Below are 22,594 nucleotides of genomic sequence, written 5' to 3'. Positions count from 1 at the left end.
GGAGTATTAATTAATTATCAAATTTTACTTTCTGCAATGCTTTGTGATTTTTTAAGCAGGACATGTACCTTTTCTATACAACTGAACACTGCAACATGGAGACAGTTATAACTGTTTATGTAGAGGCCATTTGTGATGATAAGCATATCACTATTCTATGTGGAACCAATGTGCCTAAGTAGAGTAGTTCCAGAGGACGCTATGTAGGATACATTAAATATCCAAGGGGCAGAGTTGCAGAGTTAGTTACTGAAAGACGGGTGTCAGAGATATACTGTACTGTATTCCTCCTATTCTGCAACTGTGTATATAATTATTAATAAATAGTTTGATAAACTGTATGAATGCCTCCAGGATCCTTTATAAGATACCACTACCAGTTGTGTCACAGAAGCATTATAGTCTTCAGAAAATACAGTTATCAATAAAACTAACTATCAATTATACATTTTAACTCACTAGGAGCAAACTCTTTTCTACTTTGTTGTATTACTGTTAAGTAGGTATTTATGGTGTAAGATGAGATTTTGAGGTTTTCTTTATAACCTACTTGACATACTTCAATGCAAGGCATTAAGTCAATTTTTTTTTTAGCTTTTTTTCATGTTATGTGTTTTTCATAAAGACTTGTAAAATAAGACTACAGCTCTTAAGCAGCAAACATATACCCTGAAGCTTTTGCTGTACAAAAACAGACGTCTCTGACCATATTTAAAAATACAATATAATGAAGACTCTTACTATTGTGTGAGTTGATCTATCATCAGACAATACCAAAAGGAGAAGGTATGTTTATATTTCAAATAAATCAGTAATGTAGGAGAATTCTGAGCTGCTAGTTACACATATTTTAATTAATATACAGTAACCCTTCACCACATGGTGGCAGCTTAAGAAAACCTCTGCCAACTAGGACATAAGCAAGTCATAGACATGAGAACCAGGATACTCTGACAGTACTACATAGAAAAAAAAATTAACTTGTTTAATTATTGCAGTTCTTTTATTACCATTTTTAGTGTTATTTCCATACAGTGAGCCCTGCTAGGGTCAATAGAATTTATTTCGGACACACATCTCGTTTGCTACAATTCATGGTGCCTCCACTGTCTCCACTTTGCATACTTTTCTAACAGTGTCACAGCTATTTGGAGCATACAACAGGCAATCTATTGTGGTCTTTGTGACATAAATACACATTTTCAGCAGATTTATTGAAAAAATTCTATTAGAATCATTTGTTCTTGCAGATTTGCATGTCAACCCGACTTTTAAAGAAGCACCACAGCTCCTGTGACCAAACTTTTATTTTTTAAAAAGCCTATCGTATCTTTTTTTTAAAGATATGTGATAAACTACAGTGTTCGTGGATTTCTTTGTACTATGTGTGATCCTAAAATAATGTAAATCCTTTTTATTATTTCTATCTCATGGTAGTCAATCCAGCCAAATTGGAATTAGACATATATGAGCAAAAAGTCTATATATTTCTGCAGTAAAGAAAGAACCATGACACAGTTGTCTCTAACTTGCCCCCCCCCCCTTTTTTATAATGTCAGTGCTCAAGCTCAAGTTTCACAGTCAACGATCGTATACACACACTACCAAAATAATGCACAATCACACTATGATACCATTAGATTGCCATTCTCTTCATTATGATAATTATGTTTTTATTTATTTTTTTATTTTTAAAGCACACTAGTTGAATAGGGTGCAGGTTGCCTACAACTAACCATTTAAGTAATACATCGGTAAATGTTTAACCCTTTGCGGTCCATTTATTCAGCGCTTGTCAAGCGCGTCAGGTCCAATTTATTTTCACACAAACTCTTTATTTTACATGCGCTGTTTAAAAATAATTTTATTCACTGTAAACCTGATTTAAAAGGCACTGCAACAGGACACTCAGTACTGCATCTCCAGCCCTGCCCCACTCCTTGTTCACTGTATTTATCACATACCTCTTCATTGTCATGCATACTGATAAATCATCTCCTGATCACTCGTTTTATCACCAAACTCCTCAATAGTGCTATCCAAGCCATTATTTTATTACTATAACATTTTAAAAAGCTTGGCAAATGTCCGCTATCTTGTTTGTTTATGTCCGTGTTATGTCTGTGGTGAAGGGACTATGCATCTTGCTCAGATTTTCCCGTTTTCTTCTTCGCCAAGCCCCTCAAGCAAGGCTACGAAAAAAAAAAAAGTAATGTATAAGGCTTTGTCTGACCTGCTTAGCACTTGCAGCATCTACAACCTCCACCACTGGGGCTCCAGGTTCAACATCTGCTTCCCTCAAACCCTGTAATCTTTCCTCTGTAAATTCAACATCACATCCATTACGGAAAGTTATGTTTTGTAAAACACAACAAGCCAGGATGATATTGCTAACCCTCTGAGGAGTGCACTGTATTGTTCCCCCAGAGACATCCAAACATCGAAATCACATTTTGAGGATTCCGAATGTTCGCTCAATTACAGTACAAGCTCATTTAAAGGTATGGTTATACCTCTGTTCGACAGGGGTCATGAGGTTGAACAACACTGTCAGTAGGCACTGCTTCAGTGAATACCTGTTGTCCTCTATCAACCAGTCTCTCAGACTGTCACCCAGCTGATATGCAGCTGCCACCCACAAATTAGCGAGGATAAACAAGTTATGAGTGGAGACAAGATGGTTTGTATACACAATTGTGATATAGTTGTTGAATTCACACACATCTTGCACATTGACAGTATAGGTCCCCTTACGATTTATGTAGAGGTGTGTAAAAAACAATTATGACATAGCCTTATCAGAGAAAACAGGACAGGGCGATCGTATTCTGGGAACATTATGAATAGCTCTTTGTAATGTATGGTATTCTGCACTGCAATTTAGCAGAAATTTAACATTTTTTACATCAAAATATGTAGTGGTATGGCCAAAAATACCCTGTTTAATATTCCAGCAATGCCCAGTCGAGTTTTAACCTGGTCAGAGCTGATAGTTGTGCAGGTTTTCAACTGGTAATACTGATCCAGAACTTGTTTTACTGGTTCAAGAAAAAGTCAAAGACATAGCTGCCTCTATCCCTTAATTAATCGGATTACTAGTTAGCCAGCAAGTAATACAGCTGATTGCCACATTACCAGTTGTTTTATTTTAACCAGAGAAAACTGGTTATTAATTCTGTCTATTAAGGCGATTCTGTAAATTCTATAATCTCTATAAAGTAATGTTAAAAGCTACATTAACAGTAAATCAAAATAATATTGTCATTTAAAAAAAAAAAAAAAAATTATAGTTGCTCTGTATTTGTTTTTCAACTGTGAGTAATCCTTAATGTGAACACAAAATATAGATAAGGTTAAAGGGAAATACATGTTTGTATAAAAGCCAATACTTTCAAAACATGATTTTGTTTAAAAGATAGATTTGTCAAGTATTTGAACCTATTTCCAACATCAGCCAATTATTTAGAGTATAATTGACTGTGGCTATCCATGTGCAACACTGAGACACAATTCACGCCACTGTAGGTTCATTTTCTATGTTCTATTTATTCAAAAACCCAAGTTCAATATACCAGAGAAAGTGGATTTTGAAAACTGTTAAAGCTCATTTGGAGGTGTAGACCCTGTGGTTTTAAATTAATTTCCTGTCCTTTCTTGGCTTCAGTCAGAGAGAGTGTCTGGAATTTCAAGTCCAAATCTATGCAGGTCAAGGTCTTTTTTTTTTTTTTTTTTTTAAGTTTTTTTTATAAATAAAAATGAATTCTGAAACAGACCCTCTGTCTGGCTCAGACAGCATTAGATAACCCAAACTGGTACTAATGTGGAGAAGAGGGCAGTTGTATCTATAGAAATGTTTCTCTCTTGGATTTTTTCTTTTTTACATGGTAACACCTGTAAAGCTTAGCCAAAAAAATCTAAGAATTAATTACATGACTAGTATTGTGCACTTTGAAATAAAATACTAAATGTGGTATCTGGAGTCATTTTGTCATAATAATGAAAAAAAAACAAAAAAAACTTGACCCTAGTTTCCCACAGGAATCGGATAAGAAATTGTAACAAAGCACAGCGAAAGCATGGTAACTCATAAGTAAGCATTGTAACGCACAGAAAGGTATGGTAAATATATAATAAATAATGTTAAACCATGATTAACTATGGTAAATGCGTAGTATAACCATAGGAAAAGCATGGGAAAACTGCAAATTTACATTGGTAAACTTGCATAAGGATGTTCTCTTGTTTGGTTTCGATATTTGTATACATTTATAAAAGGCAGGCTTAACTTCAGTTCAAGAAATGTCTTTAAAATAATTATATTATTATATTTTCAAAGACAATCGCAAAATATGAAGTCTTACCTTTCTTTTAACAATATTAGTCTTTGGCCTTAGTAAGAAAATTGTGTAAATTAAGTACAGAAGCAAAAGCCCTAGAGTATGTTGGAAATCTTTCCCATGCCAATGCAGACCTAAAGCAGCTATGTACAATGTTATGAGCTAATTCTAGAATGGTGCCATAATGTTGATGTTTTCATATTTTAACATGTTACCGCAATGGTTATCCAAACCACACCAGTAATATATTGCAGTACCATGGTACCCATGTATTCTGGTTCTGTATTCCCTCAAGGTAGTCAGCATACATTGGTATTCCAAAGGTTTTGAAATGTTTTTCAATGATATACAAGCATCAAGAGTGGTTCTTTATTCTGTGAAGCACTCCTAGATCCCTCCTGCACACAATATATTTGCAACAGCCAACCTTAATTACAACAGTGAAAAGAAGTGTTACTCTTTGAACCTCTTTATATATTAGAGGCTTGGATTATTTCCAGTGTGATGTCATTGTCTTTATCTTCTGTTTCCCCAAATCTTCTAGAGCCTTCAAAACATCACTGAATTGGTTTTATTGTGCGTTTTTATACAGACAAGCCTTTTTTCCACTCACAAGCAATGTGCTGTGGTGAATGGTAATTAGAGTCAATAATCTTTTGCTGAGAGAGCACCTTGTCCTCTCAGCGTTTATAACATCATCAAAGATCTGCCTTTAGGCCCTGGCTTGTTAATAATTTAAGGTGTGCACTGCCTAGTTATAGCAGGAAGCCTACTTATTGAGTTTGTAAACCAGCGGATGATTTATGGTAACACCTTGTGTGAGTCATGCTCATTAAATAAAATGCTTCAGTTTAATCAGGAACATGGAGGTAAACAGTTCTCACTTTCACAGGGTGACAGAATCAAACCAGTACTGCTGTGTTTTCATTTGTTTAGACACAGAACATTTTTAACCATTGCACAATTGGCAAACTGTCTGGCCCTAATGAGAGGTCCCATTGAAGGTTGAGTTCATAACTTGGTTTATGGTACCAGTACTTTTAGGAAGCAATTGTTGATTTGATATAACAATAAGGGGTTACAGTAAACTATGAGAATAACAAAGTATATAGTATTAAACGAATGAGTTTCGCTTTTGTTGAATAGAAAAAAAATTTCACAGGTAAGAAAATAAACAACAGTTCTTTTTATCATTTACATATAAGAATAGTTGTCAGGCTGATGTGTAAATGTATACAATAACACCTGTTTCTTTAAAAGTCCACATACCCCAGAAGAAGAGACTTTAGAAGTGGGCATTTTAACAAACAGGTTATCCACATACCAGAGGAGTATGTAGACAGTACCGATATGCACATTTTCAATGCTTCACTCCATTTCTGATGGCAAAATTAAATCTTAATTAGCACAGGACGACCACCTCAAAATAGAAACACAGAAGTGACACAAATGTGTTTTGGGGGAGGGGAAATGTCTTCACAGAAGGGGTGGTCGATATGACATCATCGGGCACGCACTACAGTTCAGGGTCTATACGTGTACATACAGGGCTGAAGCCAGCTTAGGTTTGTGTTCAAGTGTAAATGGCTGGCTCATAGATAAGAATCTTTTAATCAGGTCTGAGTTGGAAGTGTAAACGCACCTTAAATGTTTGCTGACTTGAATTGTTTCAGCCTAAGAAAATATATAAACCTAACATTCACTTGATGAAAGAATATCAGTTTTTGTTTTAAAATGTTTCTACCATATCAATTTGTTTTCATCTTTTAATAAAATAGTTATTAACAACTTGTGTGAATTCATTTTTTAAAAGGTAGAAATTGAATGACAAGGTAAAATGATTAATGGAGCACTGAATGTGCATTCTAAAATATACTTGACAGCTATGAGACTGTTTGAATGTTGTGCAGAACATCCGAATAAACAAGAACCAGACAACATTTCTTACACTAATTATATACTGATGTGTTACTGGTTTTGAAAATGAAACTGATCACCAGGGGTTTTCTGCGAATATTGACTTCAAAAGACCTCATATCATTTGGAAACAAGCATTGTAGATTTCTTTCATTTTGAAAATATTTCAGTACATCCATTAAAATGCAGTGCTTTTATTTAAAGTTCACTATGGAATATTAAGCCATTACAAATTGCACAGATATATTTCTGGTTGTATTTTTTTTCTTGATAATTTTACTTACAAAAAGTATTAAAGAAACATATTAAAGAAATGTTGTATGTAAACAAAATCTTTAAAACAACATTTGTAGCAAAAAACAATTAAATATCATCAAAGCCTAGCATAGTGGTCAAAAAAGGTTATGATATCGAGCAAATTACAATGTAAGGTTTACATTTTTTACTTATTTTCTTTCTTTTTCTTATTTACCTCTGTGTATATAATGTTTCAGCTTAATTTAAATATGTTAGATTATTACATTTATATAACAGTATACATGTATTGTTCTTTTTTTTCCATTTGGTCCATAAGTCACCTTGCAATGTCAATATATGTCACCTGCCTTATGGAGTACTTTTAAAAGTACAGAATGTATTTTGACTATTTTATCCCTGAAATGTAACTAACTCATTACCAAAACAGATTAAGGTTCAAAATTAGTTGGGTGTGGAAATTGAACAAAGTCAAATATGTCTCTGTTGCAGGGCCATCGGTATAGAAGGGCAATCAAAGCATGCCCCCTTTTTGTCATTCAGAAGCATTAGCCTAAACTTAAGCCATGCAAAGGAAAGAGACAGCACTTGAAAAGGATGTTGCAAAATATAAGAATGGGTTTACATAATGCCTGTTGATTCCCAAGGTAAATCAGGCTACAAGGTTAATGAGAAATGCAGGGAGTGTCAGTGAAGTCTAATCACTCCAGCTGAACACTCCACTTCATTTTCCATTTAGTCACAGCAATATATAGTATGTTGTGTTGGGAGCTAACGTTTATTTTTCAAGCGGGAAGCTTACGTTTGCTTTTCAAGTGGGGAGCTAACGTTTGTCTTTCAAGCGGGAGCTAACGTTTGTTTTTAAGTGGGGAGCTTACATTTGTTTTTCAAGCAGGGCGCTAACATTTGTTTTTCAAGCAGGGAGCTAACGTTTGTTTTTCAAGTGGGGAGCTTACGTTTGTTTTTCAAGCAGGGCGCTAACGTTTGTTTTTCAAGCAGGGAGCTAACGTTTGTTTTTCAAGTGGGGAGCTTACGTTTGTTTTTCAAGCAGGGCGCTAACGTTTGTTTTTTAAGTGGGAAGCTTACGTTTGTTTTTCAAGCAGGGCGCTAACATTTGTTTTTTAAGCAAGGCGCTAACGTTTGTTTTTCAAGCTGGGAGCTAACGCTTGTTTTTCAAGCGGAGAGCTAATGTTTGTGCCCTTACACGTGGAACAAGCTTTCAGAATGTAGAATGTAATAAACAGGCAAGGAATTCCATTTTAGGCTGTTAGACACTGCAGCTTCAACAACTAAAGATCCCAATTTCAAAAACAAACTAAAATACAAATTATTTGGTTTACTTTTTTGCAGTAGATATGTCTGTTTTAGTTGCACTAATAACAATAAGTAATAAACTCTTCCTTTTCCCAAGTTTCCTCTTTCTATTGCATCTGTTCTAGTTAGAGAATGAGAGCTTACCCTAGACATACCAGCTCTGTCCTTATATTTGCTGCATTCCCATTGTCTTTTTTCTTCAATTTTATGACCTAGAGGCAGAATATGTTAACATCAATTCAGCTTCAATGGGCATGAACAGCTTTTACCTGTAAGCCACATTTTGACTTTATCTGAGCCCTTGCAGTGATGTTTTGTAATGCATTTTTAATTTAAACAGGTGCATATTATTATCTATCACGCAGTCAATTTTTATTTTATTTACAATTACACATATTCAAAATTACATAACATAATGGTACACGATTAAACATGGGAATGTATGTATTTTAAAATGTAATTATTACCAGATTGTGTCTTTGTTTCTTTTTATTTTATTTTATGATTTTAATAATTTTGTTGATATTGCATTTTTTTCATTTTTATTAATTATGTTGTTTTCAATCAGTCACTTAAACAGCTGCAGTTCACATCTTAGTTTGTAGCAGTAATCTGGATATTTACTGTGGCCTTGTTTTCTTGTACAAGCTTTAAAATGGTTAATGGCAATTTTACCTTGCAAAAGCTTTTTTCGCCTTCCAACAGAAATCTATATAAATCATGATAATTGAGTAGTGTGGAGAAATGTTTATTGTCATCTTGCCCACCACACCTGTCGGATAACATTTTATTTCATCATAACATATTTTGCCTCACAGGCAGCTATTTTTAAATGAGATTTATATTTTTAAAGCAGGTTTAGCTGTTGTGTAAGGAGAATCAAAACAAATCCAGTGACAGTTTCTGTAAACTTTTGCTAAATTATATAATTTTTGTTGATTAAAAATCACCTATTCTTCCAGAAATTGCAAAAAAAAAAGTGTATTCATCAGAACACATTCATTTAAATAACGATTTCAGCATTACAATAATCAACCTGCATTTGGATGTAAGGCCTTCTGTTTCTTCTAGTTGAATCATTTAACATTATTATAAAACAAAATATTTATTGTTAAAACCTTCATTGAAGGAGTTTGATAATATCTTGCTTGTCAGACGAACTGGATGTGGTTAATATGAAAAAGTCCTGCAGTGGAAATTGAAAGAAGGATTTGTATTTACATGAGCAATAAAGCAGGCTAAAGATAAAAACAGACGTGTTCGAAAGGCACGAGGCAGAATTGAGCACCTCTAATCCCCCTTGGGGTGTGATTATTCAACACTGCTTATATATATATATATATATATATATATATATATATATATATATATATATATATATATATATATATAATGCATAAATGAAACATAATCTATTCTTGTTTTTTTCTTCTTTTTTGAAGTGTGACTATATATACGCTTGAGTATGGGTAATGGCGGTGCAGTTTCTAGCAATGACCTTCTTAGAACAAGTACAGATAATAAAAAGCTATAAAGAAGACTTACAGTAATATATTGTGGTGAGGAAAAAAGAAACAGGGACATTTTAGTTCCATATACCAACATGTACATACAAATCCACAATTTCACTGACGAGTAATTTAAATCTGTAAAAAATAACAGGAATCCACACAACAATTATTTTGTTGCTCCTTCTTGTACTTATGTTTTGTTTGTTTTTTTAAACACATTTTAATCAACCTGTAACTATTATAAACTAAAAAAAAAGTTAAAGGGTAAATAAGGAACTTTTTATTTTATCGTGTTACATGTTCCCATGTGTTGCTACAACTGTTTACGTAAGGTGTGTGTATTGTTTTAAATTTATTTATTTTATTTTTTTTACATCTTGACCACTTTTTTAAACTTTTAAATTGCATTCCCTGCCTCAAGGTGGCTTCCTCTGTACCCATATAGACCTGTGAGAACTACATTTCCCATCATCCTCCGACTCACATATGTAACTGAGATGGATTTACCAATGAGCAGAAGGACAATGGGAAATGTAGTTCTGAGAGGTCCATGCGGGTACATGGGAAGCCATCTTGACGGGAATGCAATTTAAAAGTTTTAAAAAGTGGTCAAAATGTAAAAAAAAATAAATAAAATTAAAACAATACACACACCTTATGTAAACAGTTGTAGCAACACATGGGAACATGTAACACAATAAAATAAAAAGGTCCTTATGTACCCTTTAACTGCTATTCGCAGATCCAGTTGAGCCATTGTTTATTTTGTCTAAGAAACAGACAAATTAAATCCATTTAACAAAAATTACACTTTAGTAAAAGAAAACAACACTATACAAATATTTAAGAGCAGTTTCTTTGCTCAGATGCAATTTGAACACGTGATGGCACACTGAACGGATGAGATGTTTGCACAAGGCGTATTTGTCTTTTGGGCCTTCGATGATGGACAGATAAAGCACCTTTTCCTTTTGGATTTGGGAATATCAGCTGCAGGGATTCGGTCAGCAGGCAGTGGAGTTCCAAGCATATCTGTTGTAAGGGAGCATTGTTTGCAAGGTACTGGTATTGGTCACTTTGGGCTCTGTAAAGGAACAAGCTAGAGCTTTCCCAAGCACCTTGAGGGATTCAGAGTGTGTTAGACTCTCATTTGGGGCTGCAGACATATAGATAATGCAACTGTTTATCCCAGCAATGTTTAGAATGGCATGAAATAGTGCCACTGGCCAAAATAAATAATTATTTTATTATAAAATGTATCTGAAGAAAATTGGTAAAGGTTTGTTTTTTCCTTTTGTAACATATCAACTTCATATGACACCAGAACTAACTCCTAGTAGCTTTTGTCTATTGTTCATACTTCAAAATACAGGTAGGGCCCAGAATCTGAGAATACCAGCTGTGAAAACTAGGATTTATCTTTATTCATTAAACACATGCAATCATGAAACCCATTTGTATTGTTATTTATGTAGACTGGCTGCATTCTCTGTAGACAAAAGTCCTGCATTATGAAGGTGTCTACTGGAAAAAATAGTCTGATAAGGCGATTGGGAGCATTTCTTAATCTAACCAAGGTTAAATCCCACATCAAAGTAAGATAGTTGGGTAGTTAATAAAGATTAACACTGGTAAATCTCTTGAATATGATTTTTTTTTTTTTTACTTTAATTATGCTTCGCAGCTAATTGTAAAAAAGATTGCTCCTTTTCCCATTATCGAATGTGCAGCAGCAGCAGCACTGCATGCCTTCGGGCCAAAGGCGATTTCTTTACTGTGGATGCAATCAGCTCTGACCAATCAGTAATGAGGGTTAATCAGCTGATCGATTGGTCCCTGAGCAGTTTGGGCCTGGCTCCTCTCTGACTGGCTCTAGCCTGGCCTCAGGGCAAGAGGTTGGGAACTTTTAATTATCCACAGCTACTCCTCTGACTGAATGGTCAATGGGTTTACTACTGAGGTATCACTGCTTGAATAATAATAGAAAACAATGTGATTGCACAACAGTGCAAACAGAGGCCCTGCCAGACACAAGGGTATGTGTATCATTAGATAAGGAGCAAGTTAATTACTTTACAGGAATAGAATGCTGAGCTCTCCAAGAATAATGGGTGTCTGCCTTTCATTGTGGATGCTTTTATGGTATGCTCTTGTAAATTCACTGTTCAGATTGCCTCATGTTTAGTAGTGGGGCTGTGTGGTAACCATATGGTTGCAGCTCATAAACATACCAAGCTGACACAAAGAGCACCGCTTTATGTCACATAAGACTATGGTTAAAGATGTTTTGGTTTTTTACACTTTTAAAGAAAGGTCACTTTTAAATCCTTTGCTGGCTGTTGACATTATTTAGAATGATTCAGCAACTGATTACTGTTTTTAATGTGATGGCCAAACTCTGCACTGATCATATTAAAACAGTCTTTTCTCTCGATCAAATTATTTCTCCCCATTTTTCATTTGTGACATTTGATTACATTAGATCTCAAGTACTGTATTCATATTCTGTTAATTATAGTCAATTACTAATGCAATATTTATAAATGAAAATTATTTGGGTATTAAACTGTATATAGTGTACATGCATTCAAAGATACAGGATACGTTGCTTTATTATGTTTAATAGTATTAATGTATTTGTGTCTGCCTATGTATTTATACTGTATATTAATTTTCTATACCATGCCTAAGATATCACTGTAAATTGCACATATCTTCTCATTTATGTTATTATATATTATTATCTATAGTTTTCAATCACATTAATTCTCAATGCTTAACTCCAAATATGATATAGGGCTTGCTTTGTTAATTTATGTGATATACAAAAAAACATGTAATTAGTAGATTGTTGTGCATTAAAATAAAATGTACATAACAAAACACCACAGTAGTTAAGTGATTTATTAAAACTGAATAATAAGATTAATTGTTTAATAACAATTAGATCTCAGAGTTCCAGCTGGAAAACCTAAAAATAGCACCAAATTGTGACCAATATATTTATAAAATGCCTGGAACTAAAAATCCAAGAAAGTGTCAGATTATTTAAATTGACTCCAATTGAGTCGGAAGCTCTTTGCTGTGATCTCACACACACACACACACACACACACACACACACACACACACACACACACACACACACATACAGTGTGTGCATCACATTGTGCTGGCTTCATTTACTATTTATATTACCATATACTGGCTTTGTGCAGTCAATTCATAATTGTCCAGTTTTTCTAATTAATCACAAAAGATTTTTGTTTTGCCTGCAGCTAATTCTGGGGTGACTCACAATGGAAAGCCAGAGCTCATACATCAAACACAGGCCTTCTCTTCTACTCTAGCCTTCTGCTGGGGAATGCTGTTCTGTTTCTCTCCACCACTGAGGCATTTACTGGGCATGTGCAGCCCTGAGGCAGAGAAGAAGCGCTGGGATCTGTCCTCTACCGCGTGACTTGTTATTTTTATCTGAAGCGACTTTCCAGGCCCAAACCAGCTCCTGGTTTTTCTTTTCTTTTTTGGCAAGATTCCTTTAGCTAAATCGGCTCCAAGATAAATGTACTTTTCAGCTAAATAAAAAGCCAGTACAATATACACAAGTTAGAGTAATTTAAACATGAAAAAAAAAAAAAAATCTAAATATATTATTATTGTTTTTCGGAATTCTTTGTTGGAAAACTTTCGTTAGCTTTTAATGATCTTGACACAAGTGGTTTAGTATGCTTTTTGTTTCTTCGTCCTAAAAGCAGGGTTATATAATTGAAAGTTGTTTCAGATGATTCTTTCATCAGTCTGAAACAGTAACATGTGGGCATGTGCATTAAGCAGAGAATGTCTCATAAGCTTGGCAATTAGCATTCAGTCTGCAGAGAACTGATTTAGCATAGTACGCAACACAAATCATAATTTAAATAAGGATAGAGAGTAGACTTATCTTCCTTTGGGTTTGAGAAACAGAAATGTTTTTTGTGCCCTGCTCATCAGTGCAAGATTTTTCTGAAAAAATTATTAATATATTCTCAGTCTTAATTGTCCAAATTAATAAACAACATTTATCTTTAATGCATAATCAACCTCCTCACTAAAATGACCTATTTTATGAAGCCAACTGCAGCCTCCATGTTTTATTACTGAACCTGCTGCATGCAAACATCCAATAAATCCTTAGTGAAATAACTAATTAATAAAAGTTTCACTGTATTAAAATGTACTTGAAATCTTTTCAATAGTAAGATAATAAGGTTGAAGTCGGTTGTGTGTATCAACAACATGGGTTTTCAACCTAATATCTTATATCCTCCTGTAATAAATTTTTCAGCTTTATTATTTTACATATAACCATTTAAAGTTTTGTCTTGAAACATATACTGTGCTCACGTGTCATAACACGCCTCGTTATAGTGCGAAATCGGTTATAACACGGTCGGGTCGTGGCTCCCATTTGCGTATTAATGCCAATACAGTCGCTCTTTTATACTCTTTATAAGGCGGAACACAAATAGCACAGTCTTCTAACTATGGCTCCCCATTATAGTGTTATAAAGGGTGAGCGCTGTATAACCACTTTAAACAGCTGCACTAACTTACTGTAAGTAAAGTTTGAAATAAATGTTTATGGCCATAATTAGATTTTTTAAAAAATTGAAAGACAGAAAAAAAATATTTTAGCACATTTTAATATCAAAATATTTTGGACAAGGGACTCTATTTAACTGATCTACCGGTAAACATTAGCAGACCTTAAAATAGAATCCTGTAAACAGCTTTTGCTGTTGATTTGCCCAAAGCACATATTTGTATTGTATTGACCAACCCCTGTGCACAGTACAGATGATGACAAGTTTGCTCAGCATAAGCCCAGTCATGTTGTGTAACCAGGTGAGCCTTGTAGATGCTTGTTGAAAATGACAGCTAATGTCAAACTCAGTTTTACTGAGGAATGTATTTGAATAACTAACCATTATGACCTACCCACACCAAATATGAACCTTCTTGTTGCATTCATAATGCATGTTTTTTTTAATGTATGGTTATTTAAAGAAAAGCCTAGAACTGCTTCATCACTATCAGTCTTTATTTTATTCATAAAAACTTTGAAAAATACATTCTTTAAATAATAACTAATGAGATTGTTGTATTATGAATGTACCAACAGGCATATTTGCTTTTATTTTCATTATTTAAAAAAAAAAAAAAAAAAAAAAGCATGGGTTATGTTTAAGGCTTCTGTTGTTCATTTTTTATTAATTGTATTTTTCGGTGCTTATTTTTTTAGCTATTTTTGAGTTTTATGTAGTTTTTTTTTCGGGGCTTTCGTTTTTCTGTTAAAATATGTATAGTACCTCGACAGTACTTGCACTCAAGTTGTATTTTGTGTGTAGACATTTTTTTACATTTTGCCACAATTCTGTTTTAAATCCTCCGTATCTTAACAGTAATACAGCTTTAAATCTCGCTAACAAGCTTCCATCCTGATTGTAAACTCGTTTTAAACCTTGCAAGCGGAGTCTCTAATGCAAATGTTGGAATGTGCTGTCACTCTGTAGTTTGGAGGGGTGTTTAAAAAATTCAGAACGAATCAATGATAGATACCTGTCAGGAAGGCGGGACATTGCCCAGCAGCACTGGCAAATGTATCTATTATTATTTTTGTAGAAGGTTTAATTTTTTTATGTGAAAAGGGTACAGTCAACATGAATTGATTAACCATTTCCACAGTTTTTCCTGTGTTTTCCAGTGTTTATTGGCTATCCACCAATTTATTTATTTTTTTTGTATTGAGGGTTTTTTATCTGGTTTTATTGGTTAAAACCAAAAATCAGAAACCCTAGTTATGTTGCAAAAACAAAACAAACAAAAAAAGAAACATTTTTAGTAACTTTTGATTTTATATATTTTATAAAAATGCACATTTAAATCAAATTCCAAACCCTAATTTACATAGAGAAACAGCATCAACATTTGTCTTGTTATTACTTTACAACATACATATGATATACAGTATATATACCTGTATATACCATCTGTTACTAAATTGGACATTTTAATATTTTGACAACGTATATGAACTAACCAAAAGCCTAGCACATACTCTACAGAACCATTATGTAGAAAGAGCTTCTGCTCCCATCACTTTTTGAATGCATGGCAAAACCAGGCTCTATTTTAAGGTTAAAGATTAAGATGGTTAGTAGACATATCTTGCTGGGGTAGATGATATATGACTTAGAGTACCCACACTCAATAAAACCACCTTTCTGTCACAATGGAACAAACAGTGCATTGTAGAGACTCAGTAGGACATTGCCCCCTGTTTAGGACCTTGATCCCCAGCTGGCTGAAGATGTCCACCACACTATAACCCATTGTTTTCAAGTTCTCTGCTTTGTCACATCACAGCCAGATGTGTTCGAAGGCATGATCTATAGGTTTGCTGTCATGATTTCGCACTCCTGTCAGTCATTTTGAGGTGACCAATGCTGGCAGGATTCAGCACTTATTCCCCGCTTGCAGTGTGTTTCTACCAGTTGAAAATTAACAGGAGCTTTCATATCTGCCCAGTCTGCAGAATTCAGAATCCTCTTCCCTTCATAATTTCATTTATTCTTAATTTCCATTTCTTGGTATAAACCATACATTGACTTAAATGGTTCAGTTTTAGGAACGCATGTATTGTATTGTGTTGCATGGCTTACTGTGTAAATATACACTAGTTTCGTGCCGTACTTATGGGCCAATCTAAGTGAACTGAACCAATTTCTCCCACTCAGCAAATCTTTTTTTTTCCAATTTGGCAAGTATGTTGGCAAATTAGAGGTATGCAATTTGTTGTTTTAGGTTCTTGTATATTTTATTGTCATAGACTGTTCTAACTAAATGAATTTTGGAACATAACTCTATATATGTATTACCCCAAGGAATTGACTCTGTCTACACCTGATACCAGCTTTCCAATGCCAAAATAAATTCATTATAAATTGATAAACAGTGTAGGCTCTTCTTTCTGGCATATAATACAAGGGTTATAGGTCACAGCAAAAAAAAAATAAAAAATGCTTTGGAAATTGGAAATGGGACTTTGTTCTCAGTTCCTGATATTTTGTCTCAGTTTATAGTTTTTGACCTGTCTTCTGAACATATTTTTAAATATTTTGAACCTGAAAAGTAAAATCTTATGCAGTATTTTAATTAGCTATCACTTTATAACATGTACAACCTGCACAAATTCCATACAAGTACCTGCAAACTGTACACACCAAATATTGAAAAAGATGGTTGAGTGAGAAGCACATTCATTGAATGCTCTTGTTGCACTGTATTTGCTAAATGTATTTTTTAGAACACAAAGTCTATTGAACATGGATACAAATGGATCATGGATATAATGGATCATGGACATAAGTCTCCATAAAAATAAATAAATATGGCATTGGTTTCCATAATATGTAATTTGTTTACCTTAATAACAACAAATATCCATTAAGTTGATCTGCACCATTGAGTATGTAAATACAACATTGTTTAAATTATTATTTGACAGACTAAAAAGATCTTTAATGTTTATCTCAATTGAAAGCATCCCTCAGTTCTGTGTTTTTGGATGAATTTGTACTCATCAATAAAAGTCATTGTGAGCGGATCATTTAAATGAACTGTAGGATTTGGGTCTTTCATTTATGACCAAGAGCTCTGGAGCAGATGCCCTTCTTTCCCCCGATTAAAACTCATAAGTTACTTATTTACCGCTTTCATGAAGGGAAATGGCTCTATGCTTTAAACATGGGTGCCTGGGGGGATTCTATCCCCCTTTGTCTTGTCATCCTAAATCTTTAAATACATTAGCTGCATAGAGGAAGAAAAATGTACAGGTCAAATAAAAATACCAAAAATGAGATGAAAACTATGTGTGCTGATTTCAAAATATATATATATATATATATATATATATATATATATACTATATATATATATATTTTTTTTTTGTTTTTTTTGTTTTGTTTGTTTTTGTTTTTTGTTTCATGCCATCAGAACTTTATTACCTTATTATGTATACGGTAATCTTAAATTTAAATAATACAACGTTATGTATAAAAATTTTAGACTATTTCAATAGTCTTAAGATATTATGACTTCCCTGATAGATAATATATATATATATATATATATATATATATATATATATATATATATATATATATATATATATATATATTATATTACATTATGTTTTGTTTTTAAATAGGCTGTTAATGCTTTTAAATAGGCTGCTTTCTTTAAATGTCTATGTATGCACAATAAAACTACAGTAGGAAACAAGTTAAGTGATTTAAAGACTGAATAAAAAGAGAAAAAGTGACATCCAATTAGTACTTTTAATGACCTCATCTAGTTTGAAGTTACAGAGAAGTTTCAATTGTTTTTGACTGCAGCATTTATAGTGGGAGCTGTAATGAAAGTAGAAGTTTCATGTTAATTACACATTTGTTTTCACCAAGGCAATTATATTTCTTGTTGACTCCTTGTGATGAGTCAAAGGGTTTTCGGTCTGTGATTCAGCCTCCCGACAGTAGATGGCATCAAACCAACTCGGGACTTCCCTTACCAAGATCTCGTGACCATGGCAAAAGTCATCTTTTGAGGGGCGGCACCTTGGTGAGGGGCGGAAGTACGAGTATGTAAATTCCAGCCACTGGAGTCAAGTGAAGGATAAGGACACGTGTCGGTTGGGGATTGGTGTTCCACTGACTACAGAGGCGGGACATTACATACTAAAGGGAACGTACTACTATGTTCGGGGTTGGTCCGAAAGTAAAATAGGAGGAGTAACGGGTGGAGGGAGAGACTGGTTTTGTGCAGCGGGATTTTTAAAACACTAACATTTCTTTTGTCTTTTTTTTGTTTATGTATGGGTCGCCACGAAGACAAATTAAAGACGAGTCATCACAGTTTGTTTGGATCTCACCCCTGCACTCCTTCCCTCACACCATTTTGTTTTCGTTTGTTATTTAATCCTTTTGTTGTGTATAGAGAATAAAAATAAATTATTTTATTTCTGTACACATAAATGACTGTCTGGACATTCCATTTAATACACTCTCGCCTCACACTCCTCTACACATTTTTTTCATTAACAACAAGGAAAAGTGACTAATGATGCTATTTATCAACCACACATTGTTGTTTTCATATATATATATATATATATATATATATATATATATATATATATATATATATATATATATATACAGTGCCTTGCAAAGGTATTCAGACCCCTGACCAATTCTCTCATATTACTGAATTACAAATGGTACATTGAAATTTCGTTCTGTTCGATATTTTATTTTAAAACACTTAAACTCAAAATCAATTATTGTAAGGTGACATTGGTTTTATGTTGGGAAATATTTTTAAGAAAAATAAAAAACTGAAATATCTTGCTTGCATAAGTATTCAACCCCCACACATTAATATTTGGTAGAGCCACCTTTCGCTGCAATAACAGCTTTAAGTCTTTTGGGGTAAGTATGTACCAGCTTTGCACACAGTGTCAGAATGATTTTGGCCCATTCTTCTTGGCAGATTTGCTCCAGGTTGTTCAGGTTGGTTGGACGACGCTTGTGGACTGCAATTTTCAAATAGTGCCACAGATTCTCAATGGGATTGAGATCAGGACTTTGACTGGGCCACTGTAGGACATTCACCTTTTTGTTCTTGAGCCACTCCAATGTTGCTTTGGCCTTGTGCTTGGGATCATTGTCCTGCTGAAAGGTGAATTTCCTCCCAAGCTTCAGTTTTTTAGCGGACTGAAGCAGATTCTCTTGCAGTATTTTCCTGTATTTTGCTCCATCCATTCTTCCTTCAATTGTAACAAGATGCCCAGTCCCTGCTGATGAGAAGCATCCCCACAGCATGATGCTGCCACCACCATACTTCACTGTAGGGATGGTGTGTCTTGAGGCATGGGCAGTGTTAGGTTTGCACCACACATAGCGCTTTGAGTTTTGGCCAAAAAGCTCTATCTTGGTCTCATCTGACCACAAAACCTTTTCCCACATCGCAGCTGGGTCACTCTCATGCTTTCTGGCAAACTCCAGACGTGCTTTCAGATGGTACTTTTTGAGTAACGGCTTCTTTCTTGCCACCCTCCCATACAGGCCAGTGTTATGCAGAGCTCTTGATATGGTTGACTGGTGCACCATTACTCCACTCCCAGCCATTGAACTCTGTAGCTCCTTCAAAGTGATTGTTGGCCTCTCTGTGGCTTCTCTCACAAGTCTTCTTGTTTGAGAGTTTTGAGGGACGGCCTTTTCTTGGCAGTGCCTGGGTGGTGTGATGCAGCTTCCACTTCTTGATTATTGATCCAACTGTGCTCACTGGGATATCCAAACACTTGGATATTATTTTGTACCCTTTCCCTAATCTATGCATTTGTATTGCTTTATCTCTAACTTCTGTAGAATGCTCTTTGGTCTTCATTTTCCTTCAGATTCACAGTCTTACCAATGATCCTTCAACAGTGGGGTTTTTATCCAGAAAATGTGACAGCAACTTTAATGGTTCACAGGTGGAGGCCAATGGTAAGGTAATTGTGTCCTCGTTAGGGCAATTTCTTTCATCAGTGCAAACTGGAGCTTCCACAGGACAGGGGTTGAATACTTATGCAAGCAAGATATTTCAGGTTTTTATTTTTCTTAAAAATATTTCCCAACATAAAACCAATGTCACCTTACAATAATTGATTAATTGAGTTTCAGTGTTTAAAAATAAAATATCAAACAGAACGAAATTTCAATGTACCATTTGTAATTCAGTAATATGAGAGAATTGGTCAGTGGTCTGAATACCTTTGCAAGGCACTGTATATAAAATTATATATATATATATACGATATAATATATATATATATATATATATATATATATATATATATATAATGTACATTCAATAAAGAAACTTGAGTACTTTTTTCTGCTGCTTTCACAATAGAATAATGTATGCTGCATGTTGATTGATTATTTTGTGTGGCATATTGTCCAGACAAGAATTCTGAACATGACAGAATGTAACATTATGACAAAAACAAATTTTATTTAAAAATGTACTAAAAACAATAAGAAATAAAAACTAAAACAGCTATGTGTAACTGTAACTAATAGTGTGCAACTTTGTAAGCAAATTAGCTTTTTTTTAGTGCACTCTCCCAAGATTGATCTTTTAAAACTTTAATGAAATACACTTTTACATCTTATAATGTAAATTTAGGACATTGTGCTTGCTTTTGTTGCTGCTTTGTTCAAAATACATGGGATTGTGAAGCAGCATACACCATTCATCCTAGGGAAAAAAAATATTTATGCATGTTTGTGTTAATCTCTATTTAATATAAACTTATATTTGTATGATACTGTTGCTATACCAACAAGATTAACTACTCAAACCCTTCACAATAAAGCTGATAAACAGCTATTTATTTTCTTGGTGGTGAAGGAGTTTCTTTTTCTCCTGCGCAGCTTTTTATGAATTCCACCTTCGATGTCTGTTTCTGTAAAAACATTCTAGTGAAATTCATTATTACATAGAAATGAGCAACAAGACTGTGTTGCCTGTCTCCACCACTACTCATTTAGAAGCTTGTGACTGTGTGAATCCGTAGCAAACAGGTGGGCAAAAGACAGGAGTAAATAAAGCTCTCAAGCTAATTTATTATCCCACTGTTTGTTGTTTGTTGCTAAATTTCTATAATGTATTTTGGCCAAATAGTTTTTTTGGGATTATGCTACAATAAAACTGAATGTCATACTGTTTTGATTAAACCATCATATTTATGTTTCTCTTACTCTCCAGAGAGTTTGCGTACTCAGAACTTACCCTTTTAGTGAAGGCCCTTTATTGTGACTTGTTGTCAGGCTAAATAGAATATATTTTATCATAATGGTTTTGAAACCAGAATTTACAGGCCAACACAAATAGGGTTTTACAACTTAAAGAACTCTACCTCAGGCACCATTTTATTAGAACTACTGTTTACATGAAACAATACATCCTAAGTAGTTTATTATTAAGTTTGGACAAATCATTTGCCTGAGGATGAGGGTGCTGTGCCATTGAAATGCAATCCTTCTACTGATCTTATTACTACCAAACCAAACAAGCAGAAATCAATTTCATGAAAAAATAAAAAATAGATACACATGTTGCCAGTTTTATGCTCCCAGAAATAAGGTTACAAAAGGTGTGCTTCCTTTTTACACATACAGTGTAGCTGTGCTTGTTCTTCAGCTTGTACTTTCCTAAGGGCGAAAAGCTACACCTTTGAATAAACATGAGTTATTAACCAACAGCACTGTCTTAGCATTAAGTTATGACTGGCATTTGTTAAAAGCACTATATATTTTATTAATAGTTACAGTTATATGTTGGATGAATGTATTTTGAAGGGTTTATAGCATCATATGCCAGTTTAAAAAGTAAACATCTTCAGATTTCTTAGTCTGCAATGATTCTGAGCGGTTCTTAGTGCAATAATTCATTGTGTTTTTTTGTTCCTGCCTGCCAAATACTGTACATATGCATATTTATAATCATAAGAGCCAGTGCCATCTAGTTATCTGCCACTTTGGATCAAGTAACCTTTTGTTTTTCTGGCACTGCTGTGCACTAGATGATGCTTAAGCGCATAAGTACATAAGCATTCAGCTCATCTTGCTCGTTTGGTTGTTAGTAGCTTATTGATCCCAGAATCTCATCAAGCAGCTTCTTGAAGGATCCTAGAGTCAGCTTCAACAACATTACTGGGGAGTTGGTTCCAGACCCTCACAATTCTCTGTGTAAAAAAGTGCCTCCTATTTTCTGTTCTGAATGCTCCTTTGTGACACCTGGTCCGTGTTTCTTTTTTCAGGTCTAAAAAGTCCCTTGGATGGACATTGTCAATACCTTGTAGAATTTTGAATGCTTGAATCAGATCGCCGCATAGTCTTCTTTGTTCAAGACTGAATAGATTCAATTATTTTAGCCTGTCTGCATATTATTACATATGACTACTACATAGGGGTGAAAAATGGTTTAAATAGAGTAGACTTAATTAATGAAGGGAGATGATAGGATAGAGTGGTCCTAGCTAACACCCCCAAACCACAATAATAGGTTATCCTATATCAACTTTGGTTGATCTAGCTGATTGTGCAAATCTGTTGGTTCTTCCTTTTCTGATGTAGTAAAGAAACAGGTGGAGCCAAACAAGCTGAACGAGTC

Source organism: Polyodon spathula, chromosome 3 (genome assembly GCF_017654505.1).
Source record: "Polyodon spathula isolate WHYD16114869_AA chromosome 3, ASM1765450v1, whole genome shotgun sequence".
Lineage (NCBI taxonomy): Eukaryota > Metazoa > Chordata > Actinopteri > Acipenseriformes > Polyodontidae > Polyodon > Polyodon spathula.
This window is presented reverse-complemented; position numbering follows the sequence as displayed.